This window comes from Nannobrachium achirus (assembly GCF_963921795.1).
Source record: "Nannobrachium achirus genome assembly, chromosome: 12".
NCBI lineage: Eukaryota > Metazoa > Chordata > Actinopteri > Myctophiformes > Myctophidae > Nannobrachium > Nannobrachium achirus.
Window position 1 is genome coordinate 14,658,705 of NC_137832.1, and position 17,429 is coordinate 14,676,133.

At 41.2% G+C, this 17,429-nt stretch overlaps 1 protein-coding gene and 1 pseudogene across 2 annotated transcripts in view; one reads left to right on the top strand and one right to left on the bottom strand.

Moving 5' to 3' along the window:
• Positions 1–892, top strand: part of LOC308295416 (junction-mediating and -regulatory protein-like) — a 51,693-nt pseudogene extending 50,801 nt beyond the window's left edge. Inside the window, exon 12 of the transcript in view lies at positions 549–892. The product of the transcript in view is annotated as a junction-mediating and -regulatory protein-like (transcript). The remainder of the gene's footprint in view (positions 1–548) is intronic.
• Positions 1–17,429, bottom strand: part of gstt1a (glutathione S-transferase theta 1a) — a 308,697-nt gene that overhangs the window by 45,059 nt on the left and 246,209 nt on the right. The gene's annotated exons all lie outside the window — the stretch shown is intronic.

Below are 17,429 nucleotides of genomic sequence, written 5' to 3' on the forward strand. Positions count from 1 at the left end.
TAAGCTGTGATGACTAAAACTAAGACTAAATATATTGACAATTTCGTCAACAAAATAAAAACTAGACTAAAATGTTAGGAAGAGACTAGTGGAGAAGAAAGTAATTTTATGTTTGGTTGCTCTCAGGTGTTGCGCGCCGAAAATAGCCGATCTACAAGCTCGCTTGTAGATCGGCTATTTTCAGCACGCAAACCAAGTGTAAAACCAGTCATTACGATGCCATCAAGTCCTGCCAAAATACATTTTAGTTGACTAAATCAACTGTAGATTTAGTCGCCTAAAATCTTATGATATTTAGTCGACTAAAATTAGACTAAAACGAAAACTTTTCAGGTGACTAAAACATGACTAAAACTAAATGACATTTTGTTCAAAAGACTATGACTAAAACTAAATCAAAATTTGCTGTCAAAAACAACACTGCCTCTGTGTCTGAAATAAAGTTTATCATCATCATCATCTCTCTCTCTCTCTCTCTCTCTCTCTCTCTCTCTCTCTCTCTCTCTCTCTCTCTCTCTCTCCCTCCATCTCTCTCTATCTCTCTGCAGTGAGCTCTCCCATGGACGAGGTGCTGGCCTCGCTGAAACGAGGCAGCTTCCACCTGAGGAAAGTGGAACACCGGCCCCCGCCCGGAGGCAAAGGCCACGGAGACGACGGAGACGACGGCGACGTCGACGACACCGACCCCTGCAGCATCCTGGCCCAGATCCGCCGGGGGGTGAAGCTCCGGCGCGTCCCCCAGAAGGAGCGCAGCAGGGACCCGGGGCGGCTGCCCGACCACGCGGACCCCCTGACCCGCAGCATCCACGAGGCGCTGCGGCGCATCAAGGAGGCGTCGCCCGACTCCGACTCGGATGACGACGCGTCGAGCTGCCCCGACTGGGAGAGCTAAGGGAGGGTCTTATCTCTCCCCACTCCCAGCTCATTAAAAACCCATTTAGGCCTAGGATTATTGAATGCTTTATCTATTGAAAAATAGCAGATCTACAAGCTCACAGCGCGGCACCGAGTGCCGCGCTGCGAGCTTGTAGATCTGCTATTTTTGAAAAAGTCGTGAAAATGTGTGAAAATCTTTTAATATAATTATGTATTTTTAAAGAGAACTAAAATTTTGCTTCTGGGGGGTCCCTGGAACTAAATATTTTGAGAAGGGGGTCCGTGGCCAAATACACATCAGTTTGGGGGTCCTTCACATGAAAAGGTTTGAGCCACTGACATAGTAGTCTCTCAAGAACAGACTAACTGAGCTCCAGTTAAGTGAGAAGATCTTTTCTTTGACGATGGCTGGCCAGATTGCTGACATAGAAACATAGTTTTTTTTTTTTTTTTTTAAACCTTAGAAGGATTCAAAAGACACTAATAGAATCGGGTCCAAATTAAAATTTTCACGATTTTTCAAAAATGGCAGATCTACAAGCTCGCAGCGCGGCACTTGGTGCGGCACTCGGTGCTGTATTTTTCAATAGTTAAAGCATAAAATAATAATACACAATAATGTGTACCCGTTCTAAATGGGTTAAACAACAAGGAACACCCACACACACACACACCCAGGGGTGTCACACCAAATTCTGGGCCCTGGTACAAGGATTCACTACGGGGCCCCCCATGAATGTCTTCATAGGGGGAGGGGGGTTTAACCCATTTAGACTGGGAACGCATTATTACGCATTATGTTGTGCTTTAACTATTGAAAAATAGCAGATATACAAGCCACGCTGCTAGATGTTGATCTGCTATTTTTGAAAAATCCTGAAAGTTTGTGCAAGTCTTTGAATATTTCAAATCCTTCTAAGGTTATGTTAGGTTAGGTTATGTTAGGTTATGTTTCTACGTGAAGGACCCAACCAAAATGATATGTATTTGGCCAGGGACCCCCATCTCAAAATATTTAGTTCCAGGGACCCAACAGAAGCAAAATTTGAGTTACAAATGTTTGCTTAAAAAATACATATATTCAAAGATTTGCACACATTTTCACGACTTTTCAAAAAATAGCAGATCTACAAGCTCGCAGCGCGGCACTCGGCGCCGCGCTGTGAGCTTTTATATCTGCTATTTTTTCAACAGCTAAAGTATAACATAATTAAGGCCCCTCCACCTTGGGCCCTGGTAACTCAGTCCCACTTTCCCCCCCTTGTGACACCCCTGCACACAGCCACACACACACACACACACACCCAGACACGCACAATCTCTCTCTGCGGGGCGCAGCCACACATATCTCACGACTGACGCGTTGGCCCCCATCCACTCCCATGTTAAGAGAATAACCCGGAAGAGGCATTGGCTCTGCGATCAAAGAGGCTTCTAGGCTCCGCGGGGTCAAGAGCTCAAGGGGTTCATGGTTCAGCACTGCTTTACTCTCACCCGCTAGAGCAGGGTTTCCCAAACCTTTTTGTCTCAGGGCACCCCATAAATATTTGTTTTAATCCGAGGCACCCCTACATTATAATTTTCACTCCCAGCACCTTATATTTATAGCATATTGTCATTGTCAAATTATACTAAATAATATTTTTTCAAGTGTCCAAATAAATTCCAAATATTATCAAATGATCTCACGGCACCCCTGGACTGCCGTCGCGGCACCCCAGGGTGCCCCGTCACCCACTTTGAAAACCCCTGCGCTAGAGACACTCACTAACCAACGGGACTGACCTTAACGCTGGAAGAACGTCACTCACGTAAGCTGCTCAAGTGTGAAAGTCCAAAGGTAAGCGGCGTCACGCCGCCATAGTCGTGAGATATGTGAACCCGCCCACACACAGACGCTTGCACAATATGGCACCGCACATAATAGTATGTACTGTACTGTAGTGTACACACACACACACACACACTTGCTCATACACACACACGCACAAACACACAGATGCTTGCACAATATGGCACTGCACATAATAGTCTGTACTGTACACACACACACACGCACACACATTTTACATTTTTTTATATTTACGTGTGTGCAATCTGTATATGTCATAGTTTGAGATTCAGTTAGATTGAGAACAGAAGCGCTCGTTTTTGGGCACAAGGTGGAGCAGGCGGTGCCTCCTTCGGGGGAACTAGGAATAATTTGACTTAGGTTAGGATTAGGGTTAGGTTTAGGCATAGTTTTACTGAGGTTAGGGTTAAGTGTAGGCATAGTTTTACTGAGGTTAGGTTTAGGCATAGTAGCATTCACCAGGTTAGCATTCACCAGCGTGGGACTAATGCATCCACATCCAGGTGAACTTCTTCCACATCCAGGTGAACTAAAACAAGCGCTCCTTTCCCAATCTAACTGGTTTCTCAAACTAACTGTAGCATATACCGGTACACACACATACTGTATACATGCACAAACAGCAGAAATATTTCAACGCACGTATACTGTATACACATATACACACACACACTCACACAAATACACAAGTGTTCACTTGAAAGCATGCACCCCCACAGTCACATGTACCAGTGAGTGTCTTCACTAAGCGTTCCAGTGGTCTACGCCAGTGGTTCTCCAACCATTTCAGGCCGTGACCCCAGCAAAATGACCATATTTGAACTGGGGACCCCCTGTCCTAATAAGCACTTGGAATGTAGGAGTTGAGGCATTACGATTAGTTTAAAGGACCCCTTCACCTCTGGGACAACCAGATCTTATTTTATTGTTTTTTGGGACATGATCAACACAATCCTGAGTTATTTTCTTGTGTTCAATCTGTGTTTTTAGATATTTTAGTATTTCAGCATGCTACAACTGGTCATAATGCAATAGATGATGCAATATCATGCTACAAAGCATTATATGACCAGTTGTAGCATGCTGAAATACTAACATATCTAAAAACACAGATTGAACACAAACAACAAACAACAATAAAATAAGATCTGGTTGTCCCAGAGGTGAAGTGGTCCTTTAACTAGGTTCCACAGATAAATATTGTAAAAACAGGGTGAAATAGCTGATCTACGAGCAGCTGTTTTCAAAATGCCAATATTTGACAATTTGGCCTATGTTTGACCAGTTTTTATAATCTAGTTAGTTCGTTACTTTTTACTTTAATTCGTTTAAGATATTAAAAAGGTCTTGAAAGTTTTTAAATTGTCACTTGACCTGTCATCTAGGGACCCCCCCCAAAAACATGGGCTCCCGACCTACAGGTCAAGAACCACTGGTCTATGGCATCAGTTCTCACACCTTTTAGTGTCAAGGACCCCCAAATTGATATGTATTTGGCCACGGACCCCCCATCTGAAAACCCCCATAGGAGAAGATGTACTACTTTTGCTGGGGACTCCCTGGAACCCCCCAAAGACCCCTTGGGGGTCCCCGGACCCCACTTTGAGAAGCACTGTTCTATGGTCAACAGTACAGTTGTGTTCAGGGATGGGACGATAAGCGATGTTATCGTTTATCGTGATAAAAAATACTCACCATAATCGTATCATGGAGATTGAATTTATCATGATATCGTCCTCCGTCATGCACTGGGATCGATTCACCTTTTATTTGCCGAGCTGCATATCCGGTACCACTTAAACACTCTATAATTAGTAAAAGGTACTTATAATAATATAGGTACTTGATATAGTCTTTTTTTTCACTCCCTTTCAAATATCTTTGCCAAAAAATAGCGTTGTGAGCTTGCATGTAGATCGGCTATTGTTTGGCAAATGTTCCGCCCCAAAATAATGGATTTTGATTATCACGATAATATCGTAAATCGCGATTTCTTTTGTCACAAAAATCGTGATATGACATTTTCATATCGTCCCATCCCTAGTTTCCACACTGCATTCCCCTTGATAAGGGTTGTCACTGGTGGTTTCTACTCTACTGTATGTACGGATCGTGTTTTATCTCGATGTCTGTGATCAAATTGGAACGATACATGCCATGATTATTTTTGAGTTGAAGATGAACTCCAAGGACTGTGGAAATGCTCAACTTAAGGACCTTTATGGCAATGTTAACACAATACAGGGAGCACACACACACATACGCACACACACTGCACCGCACTGAGCGTTTTCTTCGTCTAACTGAATGCCTCGCCCCCAAAAACATAGGTTGTTGTACATGTGTGCTGTTCTGCACTTCGTAAACAGTTTGACAATAGGAAACAGAGTGTGTAATGTGTCGTTGGGACAGCGTTGTGAGAGAGATCTTGAATGTTATCTGGGGTCAAAGAAGAGATGAAGAGATTGAGAACACCTCTCTCTCTCTCTCTGTCTGGGTGAGGGAGCATAGTATCGTATCCCATATGTCCGACAGCAGCATATTGTCGCCGTCCAGCGGAAACCTTGTATGTCCAAAACCGTTACTTTTCGGGAAATGGAAAAGGGAACCCTGTGTTCCAAAAGCTCCAGTGTAGTTATTATTTAATCACAAGCTCTTGTTAAACGTTTCCTTGTTTAAATATTTAAAAAAAACACAGCCCTAAACCACTCTCAACCTAGTTATTTGGGGCATGTCATTGTAGCTTGCGAAAATCATCCGTCATTTTCCACACACAAAAAAAAGAATAAAGTTATTTTTTGAAAATAACAGATATAAAAGCTCAAGCTGTGTTGTTGATCAGCTATTTTTGCTACTTTTGCACAACGCTGTCATACGACCAAATATAAAATAGGACATTTAGGGGGGAAAAACACACAAGGAGAAATACGGAGATACAAGGTTTGTGCTCCGATATGGACAGCAGCATATGGACAGGCTGGTAGGAGATGGATTGTGGATTGTGCCACCATGGTCTCATCATGGTGCTGGTGAGCCTGTCTGCCCAGGACTCCTGCTGCTAAACTGTGTCCAGCCAGCCAGCTAGAGACGGGAACCAGCGACCCAGAGGAGACCGAGAGATGGCTGGGGTTGTAGTGGTGGCTTTGTTGGAGGCAGACTGAAATCAGCAACTGAAAAAGAGCTCCACATGGACTGAAATGTATTATTTGGAACTGTAAAAGGTTATTATGTGGAACCAAAAAAAGGGTATTATACAGAACCAAAAAAGGTTTCGATAGAACTGAAAGGTTTCTATAAAGCAGGGGTCTTCAACAGGGGGTCCGGGACCCCTAGGGGGTCCTCAGAGTTACTACAGGGCGTCCTTCAAATCTTTGTGTGATAGAAAACCTTTTTTATATTAACCACTTGAACCCTAATGTCCATATTCTGAGAACTTTAGACGAAAATAGCGATCTACAAGCTCACAACGCCTCGCAGCAGTGAGCTTGTAGATCGGCTATTTTCGGCAAAGAGCCTTGGTCTAGAGGGGAAAAAGAGCAGACTAAGTACAGAGTGAAAGGTCAAGTTTATTAAGTGTTGACGGTTCCGGTGCTTAAATATCAGAAAACACAAATTGACATGAATCCAAAATACACCGATGATCGTTGCTGTCTATCAATGAAACTATGGAATCTATGAAAAGGGTTGAGGGGGTCACTGCTTCATCTCGCTCTCAACTAAGGGGTCCTCGGCCTGAAAACGTTGAAGACCCCTGCTATAAAGCAAGCTATTATCGACACCAGTTTTGTTAAAAGAGAATGTTTCTGCATTGCACACTGTAGCCGCAGATGACAGGTTTGGAGCTTCCCACAGCCATTTGTGGGAGTAGGAGCTGCATGATCGCTGTCACGCTCACTGGTATGACTCAAGATACACATGAGCTTATTACTGGGCCTCCACATTTGGTTTCATCTGCCTGTTCGTGTTCTCTCTTGGCTCAGGGGCGTCACAACAAGGGGGGGAAAAGTGGGACTGAGTTACTAGGGCCCAAGGTGGAGGGGCCCTAGTAACTTTAGCTATTGAAAAATAGCAGATCTACAAGCTCACAGCGCGGCACCGAGTGCCGCGCTGCGAGCTTGTAGATCTGCTATATTTGAAAAGCCGTGAAAATGTGTGCAAATCTTTGAATATGTATTTTTTAAAGCGAACATTTGTAATTCAAATTTTGCTTCTGGGGGGGGGGTCCCTGGAACTAAATATTTTGAGATGGGGGTGCGTGGCCAAATACATATAATTTTGGGGGTCCTTCACATGAAAATGTTTGAGCATCACTGACGTGGAAACATGGTTTCTTGCACACATTTTCAAAATCTTTCAAAAATAGCAGATCTACAAGCTCGCAGCGCGGCACTCGGTGCCACGCTGTGAGCTTGTATATCTGCTATTTTTCAATAGTTAACATTCATGGGGGGCCCGCAGAGAATCCTTGTACCCAGGGCCCAGAAATTTGGTGTGACGCCCCTGCTCTTGCTGTCTCAATTCATGCATGTGGGCGAAGAAACTCAGTAGGAGAAACGTGCTTGAACACAAACTGTACCAACGCACACACACACACACACACACACACACACACACACACACACCTCTTCATGTCAGAGACTGCCTCACTTTGTCTAAAGTGGGTTTTGATTTCGCGTATCGTGCCGATACGCGAGAGGTTTCAGATGAGATCGCCTGTACTGTCTGTTACAGTTGTTACTTTTAGCTTTTTTGTTTTTACTTTTATTTAATCCATCCAACAACAAAGTACTGTATGTTTAAAGTCCCCTTTCTGGACGCTAAAGAGTAGAATCAGAATCAGTTCTATATTATGGAATCTAACCAGGTTAGATGCTAGGTTAAATTAAGCCAGCTAAGTGATAGAACCAAATATTTCTATATAAGAATCCCGTTGGATTCTTTAAAAAAGAACCATACAACCTAACATCCACATAGATCAGCTTTCATTTTCACATCTAGTTAGGGAAAGTTAGCCAAGTCTTTGACCGATCGGGGAACTAAATGCTTACCAATAGCTTTCTTCACAAATGTGTTCATAAAGGTGTCTACTATCACCTCTGAACTTTTTCAAATCCAAGTCCCTTGGGAAACTTTGTGGGAGCCGATCAAAGTTTGGGGTCTCATTGACTTTACGGCTACAGGAAAGAACTACAAAAACTAAATCTGCTTTAAGTAGCATGTGAGGGGTCAAACTAGGGGTGTTTCATGATTCTGAATCCAATGCAAGCATTTGTTTTGCACAAACGGACCCCACAAAACTGTGAAAAGTGATGACTCATCGCTAAACCACTGTACATAAAAATAAATCTACTCTTAATCTTTATGAACACATTTTGTGAAGAAAGCTATCGGTCAAAGACTCTGCTAACTTTCCCTAACTAATTGTCTGTGAGCACAGTGTTCATCCGTGGTACTCTCACTGTGTAGCACATGACAGAGCGGACCTCACCTCTCCATTAACTGAGCATCACAGACGCCTACAGTAACTGCTGGCTCCTTCATGGAAAGAACCAGAGACGGACATTGAGACTGCATTATTGCGGCCTTGTCATGGTTGCTTGTGAGATATCACAGGCAGCCATAAAAAACTGAACGGCGTAAACGTGCCTCCATCAGGGCTGCTGAATGAGGAAAAAATGGGGTCCCATCCTAATTTACAGCACACTTTAAGACAGAATAAGACATAATAAAGCCATAATAAGAAATAATGTGTTTGGTAATTAGAACTAATATGTTTTATTAGACAGAAACAAAGACAGAATAGCAGAAAGAGCAAATACATTCTGTGGCACCGGCACCTGCCGACCGGCAGTTCGACCATCAGTCGTGCTGCATCGCTGGCGATAGGACCGGCGGCCGCCGCACGGAACTGTAGGTAGGACCGGTATCGCTGGTAACTGCCGCGGCAGCCACCACCGCACGGACCGGCAGTTTACCGCGACAGGACCTGCCGGTCCGTGCGGCGAACGACGGTCCTACTGCCGGGACTGCCGGTCGAACTGCCAGTCCTATCGCCGTTTGAACTGCCGGTCGTGCAGCGGTACCTGCCGCGGCAGTTCCGCGGCAGGTGCCGGTGCCAGAGAATGTATTCGCTCTTTCTGCTATTCTGTCTTTGTTTCTGTCTAATAAAACATATTAGTTCTAATTACCAACACATTATTTCTTATTATGGCTTCATTATGTCTTATTCTGTCTTAAAGTGTACTGTGAATTAAGAAGGGGAACCACTCGGTCTAGCCATTTTAGTGCGGGGTTGACTGACAGTAGATTTTCCATACAGTGGCACCCAAGTCTTATTATACATTTTAGGTGTGTGCAAGGAGAAAGGACTACCAGGTTTGTGTGCAGCAGTGGAGCTCACACATATTACGGTGCAGAAGCCATGAACTAAAGCCTTAGTAATGAGATCATCTTTACTCCATTGAAAAGTAGCCAAACGTGAATTTGGCGGTATATAGATGGCTCTTTGGAGATAATTGTACAGCACAATATAGTAAACCCACTCTCACCCGACTGACCTTATAGCAACACAACTTGATGTGTTTTACTTTCGTCCTAGTCCCATGAACGTTCCTGAACGCAGCCTGTGTATCAAGCCGGCTGTATCTTAAATTGTACATTCTAATATGCCTTGTTTGTGTCTTGTTTATTTTTACAATATTTTGCAGCCAAAATGTTTGTCTCTGTTTTGTTCTCGATGTGTTTTTGCTTGTGTAATTGCTACATACTGTATAGACCTGTTGTCCCAGTAAGCCAGACAGACACAACAAGACAAGTGCAATATTGGAGGTAAAGGAAAATTATAGAACAGATATATGGGTCATGCATTGAGCTTGATCGCCTAAATGCAGACTTATTGAGAAATACTTGTTTATACGCATAATTATTCTAATAACACCTTTTTACCCCAACCTCCTGCCATTTTGATTTGTTCAAAGCTTTCTTTTTATTTTATTTACAACTTTATTTTCCTCTGCAGTTTAATAAATCCTTGTAAACCAAATGCTGAGAACGTCATTTTTACTGTAGGACTCGAGTCAAGAAAGTATTCACACAAATGAAAAAAAGCAGTAGAGCACAAATCTCTGCCAGAACACATGCACTAATAATAATAGTGATGTATACAGTTTAATGATCTGGATCAGAGCCCCACTTGAAAATCTTAAAATCTTAATTCTGACTGTCCAATGTTGGCAACCCTGATATTCACTTAAGTAATAACTGGTCATTGTTAAAAAATATGTCTTACTTTGCTTCAGTCATCAAATCGATTTATGTACCCATACATTTGGCATTTTAATGGATTAAATTGTAGGCTATCCATGCAGGATGCAGCCATGCTTTAAGTCTGATAAAAGTATATGCAAAAGTCAATATAACATTAATAGGTGTTGGTGTAGTGGTGAGCAGAGCTGCCTTCCAAACAGTTGACCGTTGTTCGATTCCCGGCCAAAGCAGAAACTTGTAGATACCTGCCAACCCTCCTGTTTTTGGAAGAAGTCTCCTGTTCTAGAATGTCCCCTAAAACAGGAGATATTTGTTACTTTTGTCAATTGTCATCTTCATAGATGGTGGTCAGCAACAAACTCACAGTCACAACAACTGGCCAATAAAAAAATATATCAGTTCTGTTCAGAATTTGTCGTCTCATATCTTTCCACAAAATATTAGAAAACGCTCAATAGTGGGCTGGATAAAAGCCCGGCTCAATAAGCAGGATCGATAAGGTGCTCATTATCAATAAAAATTAACGAGCGCCATCCCTACTCATGATGACATTATTTAACATTCCATTCATGTTATTTTCAAATCCAGCGTGCTCGTGTAGCAACTACACATGCCAGTGATTTTAGGCCTAGAATTATTGAATGCTTTAACCAGTGAAAAATAGCAGATATACAAGCTCACAGTGCCGCGCTGCGAGCTTGTAGATCTGCTATTTTTGAAAAAGTTGTGAAAATGTGTGCAAATCTTTGAAAATATGTATTTTTAAAGCGAACGTTTGTATCTAAAATTTTGCTTCTGGGTGGTCCCTGGAACTAAATATTTTGAGATGGGGCTCCGTGGCCAAATACATGTCCTTTTGGGGGTCCTTCTTATGAAAACGTTTGAGAACCACTGACATAGTAGTCTCTCAAGAACAGACTAACTGAGCTCCAGTTAAGTGAAAAGGACCTTTTCTTTGACGATGGCTGGCCAGATTGCTGACATAGAAACATAGGTTTTTCCAAAAACCTTAAAGAGGATTCAAAAGACACTACTTATAGAATCAGGTCAAAATTCAAATTTTCATGATTTTTCAAAAATAGTTAAAGCATAAAATAATGATACAAAATAATGTGTACCCGTTCTAAATGGTTTAAGATGCCGCCATATAGTTTTGGTGTATGCGTTGTCGAATTTTAAACTGTGTCAAAGCGATTACGTGCGACTTACAGTAAGACACAGTACAGGTACAGGGTTGAATGTGCACAGTAGGGATGGGACTATATGAACATTTCATATCACGATTATTGTGACAAAAGAAATCGCGATTTACAATATTATCACAATAATCAAAATCCATTAACCTGGCGGAACATTTCCCCCAAAAAATTGCAGATCTACAAGCTCACAACGCGACAAAAAACGAAAAATATTATTGAACTCTAGTCTCCATGGCGTGACTAATCAATGGAAAAAAAAGTCATTTTGGGGGTGAACTACTACTTTAAGATAATTTAGATCTCCACCGACTCCTCAATACGATTATCTTGAGTGATAAACAATATTATCACTTATCATCCCATCCCTAGTACACAGACGGGAAGACTCGTGATTTGGCGGTTTTGGGATACTTTAATGAATGTAAACTGTATTTTGGTGTTCATCTAATTTGGATTATTTAATGATTATATAATGTCTGGGCCAGCTGTCAGCTTGCTCAAGGAATATGACGTTGAGTCAGTATCATGTCAGCATCATGGTCAGTATCATGGTCAGCATCATATCATTATCATGGTCAGTATCATGGTCAGTATCATGGTCAGTATCATATCATTATCATGGTCAGTATCATGGTCAGTATCATGGTCAGTATCATGTCAGTATCATGGTCAGTATCATGTCAGTATCATGTCAGTATCATATCAGTATCATGTCAGTATCATATCAGTATCATGGTCAGTATCATGTCAGTATCATGTCAGTATCATATCAGTATCATTGTCAGTATCATGTCAGTATCATGGTCAACATCATTATAGTATCGTGGTCAGTATCATGTCAGCATCATGTTAGTATCATGTCAGTGTCATTCATGGTCAGTAGCAAGGCAAATATCATGTCAGTATCATGGTCAGTATCGTGTCAGTATCGTGTCAATATCATGGCAAGTATCAGGTCAGTATCATAAGCCCCATTTCGACTGTAGGGCCGACTCAGAACTAGAACCAGAACTTTCCAGATCCAAGAATTTTCAAGAACCTGTGAAGTTCCGGGACCAAGTTCTGCTTATGTTTCCATATAACCAAAACTAACCAGCAAGGTCCCTAAAAAAGAGCAGCAGCGCTGCTGGCACCACCCATAGGTTCCCAGAACTAAAGTTTAGTTCTACCTCAGAAGCAGGACCTAAAAAAGGAACCGGGCCGTACGCAATGGAAACAAAACCAGAACCAAAAAAATAGGTTCAGGTTCCTGAAAGCTCTGACTGCACCTTGCAGTGGAAAGGGGGCTATTGACACACGTGTGTGCGGAGGTGATCGCAACATCTCTGTCTGCCTTGTGGAGATAAAATAAAACTCAACAGTTTGCACACACTGAATTATGCGGTCACTGTATTTGAATACAAAACATAGCATTTTGTCAGTTCACAGAGGTGTGTTCTTGAGCCCCAGAAGGGCTTGTCTTTGTTTTTATTTTTAATCAACAAAGAGAATTGAGTTTTGCCTGAAGCACCAGCAAGATGGGTCTCATGATGGAGTCCACCAGTGTTTGGTTAAACCCATCAAGACCTGAAGCCGCCAAAATATTTTGTTCCGGGGCCCCCCAGAAGCAAAGTATCGTGCCGCGCTACGACGGGGGTCTTCAACGTTTTCAGGCCAAGGACCCCTTAAATGAGAGAGAGATGAAGCAGGGACCCCCCTCTACATATTGCATAAATGTGACACAGATTGTCATCGACACTGTCATCAGTCTATGTTCGATTCGAGTTAATGTTTTTTCAGACATTTAGCCACTTCAATCGTCTATACATAGTAAACTTTCACTCTGTACTTGGTCTGCTCTTTTTGACCTCTACACCAAATCTCTTTGCTGAAAAATAGCCGATCTACAAGCTCTCAACGCCGAGTCGCGCTGCGAGGCGTTGAGAGCTTGTAGATCTGCTATTTTTGGCTAAAGTTCTCCTCAGAATAGGGATGCGAGGGTTCAAAGTTTTTAATTGAAAATAATTATCCAATCACACAAGGATTTGGTGGCCCCCCTGTAGTAACTCTGAGGACCCCCTAGGGGTCCCAGACCCCCTGCTGAAGACCCCTCGCGCTACGAGCTTGTATATCTGCTATTTTTTGATAGCCAAAGCATAAAATAATGCTTTTTCTTTTTTTAGCTAAAATCGAAAATGACACACACGCTTTCCCGGTCTCAATGGGTTTAACCCTTTCACCTGCAAACACACACAGCATCTCACCAAATGACATACAGTAACATAAGCCTGAGGTACCCCTTTTTTTAATATCATAAGTTCAAAATTACTTTGAATTGTCAAAAATATTGCCATCTTTTCATATACCTCTAAATACATTGATGACAATGGTGATGATGATAATAATAATAATCATAATCATATAATAATAATATAATAATATACCTACATTAATTAAATACCATAAGATACAAAAAAAACAGCAGAGTGAAAAGCATCTGATCCACTACTATACAAAGGCATTCATTAATATTAGCATTAATTTTAAAGTGTTCCATCTTTAATACTCCTTCTGTCTCACGTCTTCAACCACTTAAGTCACAAGAAATTCCCTACAAGTTCACAACGCGCCATAGCACGACGCGTCGTGAGCACGTCAAACTGAGATCTTTTTTTCCCCGATACAGTTTTCCCCTGCCTGCCTATAATGACCCAAACTTGGGACCCTGGGGTTAAAGTAGTCAAATTGAACCAGATAGTCCATGGGCCATGATACGAGATGTCGGTATCCGAAAGGTGGCAAAGGTTACCATGCATTTTTTAAAAGCTCTATATCTGTATATTATATTTTGGTATGATAACCCTTTCTGAGACACAGCTAAATTGGTGTTATCAGCCACTAGAGTAGGTGTCCCATTAACTTTTACTATACAGGAAAAAAAAGCAAAACAAGAATATGCTTAGTATCATACTAGAGTTATTTCGTGATTCTGAATTGATTGCAAGCTTCTGTTTTGCACAAAAAACATTCCTTGGGCTAAAAACGGCCCCCCCAAGAATTTTTTTTTTTTTTTTTTTTTTTTGCAAAACAGATGCTTGCAATGGATTCAGAATCATGAAAAAACCCTTTGACCCCTCATATGCTACTTAAAGGGATATTCCACTTTCAACAGGGAGCAGTGGTAGGGCCTCTCTCCACATACACACCCATAGTAACTTCAAACTACATTTTAACCATGATAGATTCATTAAAAAGACCCATTATATTTTCTGGTGACTCATACTACCCTCCTAATACGTGAGCAGGCCGTGTTTTTTTGATAACCTTTTTCATTTAGAAATAAATGAAAAAAGTTACAATGGGTGTGTGTGGGGAGAGGCCCTGGGCCTGGAGGGCCTGGTAACATTTACATCAAATATCTAAATATTCAATCAAGCTAATATTAAACTGTTCAGGGTATTCATAAAAGCCTGATTAGATGATAAAATTACCAAAAGTTTTTTTGAAAGTGTAATATCCCTAACCCCATTGCCCCCGCCGGCGGGGGCAAAAGGTGTTGACCCCTGAACAGCTGTCAATAAAAGTCAATAAATCAATAGAGCCCAAATCAAACTCCAATTTCTTTGTTGATTATTGTTACAGTGGTCCTACAGCATAGTAATCAGCTGCCATTGTACTTTTCATCCATACATTACTCATATTACAGTATTATTACTACTTATTGTTACTCGTTTTTATAATTTTTCACCCTATACTTTAACATTACTAATATTACAGCACTACTCTCACTAAAACATGTGTAGAGTTTACATAGTTTGGAATATATTCATACAATTTTGCCTATCAATTGATGACACCCTGGTGAACAATTTCTCTATTCAATATATGTTTTCAATGAGGTCTTGAGGCTCATTCACTATTCAGAAGGCAAATTTTCCATAGGCGGAGGTCTTTTTCAATCATCTTTTCCTAGCTAAATGATCACAGCAGAACAATTTGGTGAGAGAAATGTGATGTTTTACACTGCATTTGTGGATTTTCAGGAGTTAGCTGAAATTTGGTGGGTCAAGAGTAGCCACAATCATTGTAGTTTTGTGTCCACAACTGTTCCAATTTGGACATGCATTTTAGGCGGATTTTTCCCCTGGACCCCCCTGGGGCTTAAGAGGTTAAAGCAGATTATTATTAGGGTTATCATACCAAAATATAATCTACAGATATAGAGCTTTTCAAAAACGCATGGTAACCTTTGCCACCTTTCGGATACCAACATCTCGTATGGCCCATGGACTAAGAGTGAAGAATGTTGTGTTGCAATTCACTCTACAACAGCACTGTTCCTGGACACCACACAGCTCTTGGGAGTTCTTTCGTTTTTTTTCTTCTTCTATGATACAATTTTAAAACAATTTGACCTGTTGATCCACGTAATGCAATGTCCCCAATCAAACCATTGTCTAATTAGGATGCCGTTAGGACAACAGAGCCATAATTAACGGTTTCTGGTTTTGAATAGCAGCTTGTTATCACGTCATTCCCCTTGTTCATCAGTCAGGGATGCATATTGTACAGCACAGCTTTAAAGGTGCTGCAAGTGATATTTTTTGTAAAAAAAAAAAACAAAAAAAAAAACATGACTCCATACTATGAGGAAGATTTTTTTCCCAAAAAGTGTACAGAAAGAGTTAAAATTATGTTTTTATGTGGCCACACCCACCAGTTCATTAAGTATGCCTGGTTGTCATGGTGGGTGGTGACCAAGCTGAAGTTAGCCACACCCACAGTGTTGGGTGTATGGTAATGTGATTAAACCAGTGTTTTTCAATCGGGCCTTTTGACTCAGAGGCATTCAGGAAGAAACCAAAAACACATAGGGAAGGCAAATTTGCACACTATAACCCCACTATTAGTCTATTAGCGTAATGTTAACTCGAAAGACACATACAAAACAGAAAAAGTACCAAACTATGGCAACACCTCTTTAAAGAGGTTAAAGCTGCTATCATGACACTGCTATAGACCAGGGGTTCTCAACCTGTACCCGATGATCAACTTAACGTGCAACGTTGTTTTCTCTCTCAACAGTAAACAAATCAACATAAAGTTTATAGAGGGTATCTGCACATTTCTAAAGTGACAATTTAAGGACATTTTAATACCTCTAAAATGATAAACGGACAAATTGTCAAATAATAGAGGCAGAAATTGTGAAAATAGCAGATCTACATGCTCACAATTTTCACAATAGAACCGTGTTATACAAAATGTAATTCCTCAACTCTTAGTGCTCGTCAGGGTGGGGGGGTCCCAAGTTAAAATATGATTATTTTGGGGGTCGTGGTCTGAAAAGGTTGAGAACCACTGTTCAGCACGTCGTCTGTCTCTTTAGTAAAACAGAGAATACATTTTCAGGTGTGTTACCGATAGGAGAGAGAACCCGTTTATCAGTTACAACTTGGTCGGCTCTCTAATTTATTTTGTCTATTTCTCCGCTTTCCATTTATTTGTGTATCCTGAAAATGTATTTTCCGTTCACCAGAGAACTGGAGAGAGACGGAGAGAATTATTGAACACACTCGCAAATTACTATTATGGGAATAGAGAGCTATTCTCCTTTTGCACAAAGTAGTGCAATGCAATATAGAGGGCGCCAGATCCCTTTGAGTCACACCCTATCACTACTTCCTGTTCATCCACAGAGCATTGATTCTAGTTCGTTTTTCCATTAAATTTAAAGTGCTTTCTTTTCACTTTTTTCAACTTTTATTTCTTGGGATGGTAAAAGGATGAGGCAGACAAATAAAATGTAGTAATAAAAGTTGAAAAAAGTGAAAAGAAAGCACTTTAATCTAATGGAGAAAACAACTAGAATCAATGCTCTGTGCACGGGAAGTAGTGGTAGGGTGTGACTCAAAGGGATCTGGCGCCCTCTATCTTGCGCAATGCAAGATAGACTTTGTGCAAAAGGAGAATTTAGCACTGATTTTAAGAACAATAAATAAACAAATAAATAAACAAACAAACAAACAAATAAATCACTGGCACCCCTTTCAAGCAAGTATTATTCCGTACTCACATTCAGCAGGTTGAAACCACAGTTTACCACAACGTCTGACCATTGCAAAGTGAAGCGTTTCCAAATTCTACATGTCTGAACATTAAAACCCATTTAGGCCTAGAATTATTGAATGCTTTAACCAGTGAAAAATAGCAGATATACAAGCTCACAGTGCGGCACCGAGTGCCGCGCTGCGAGC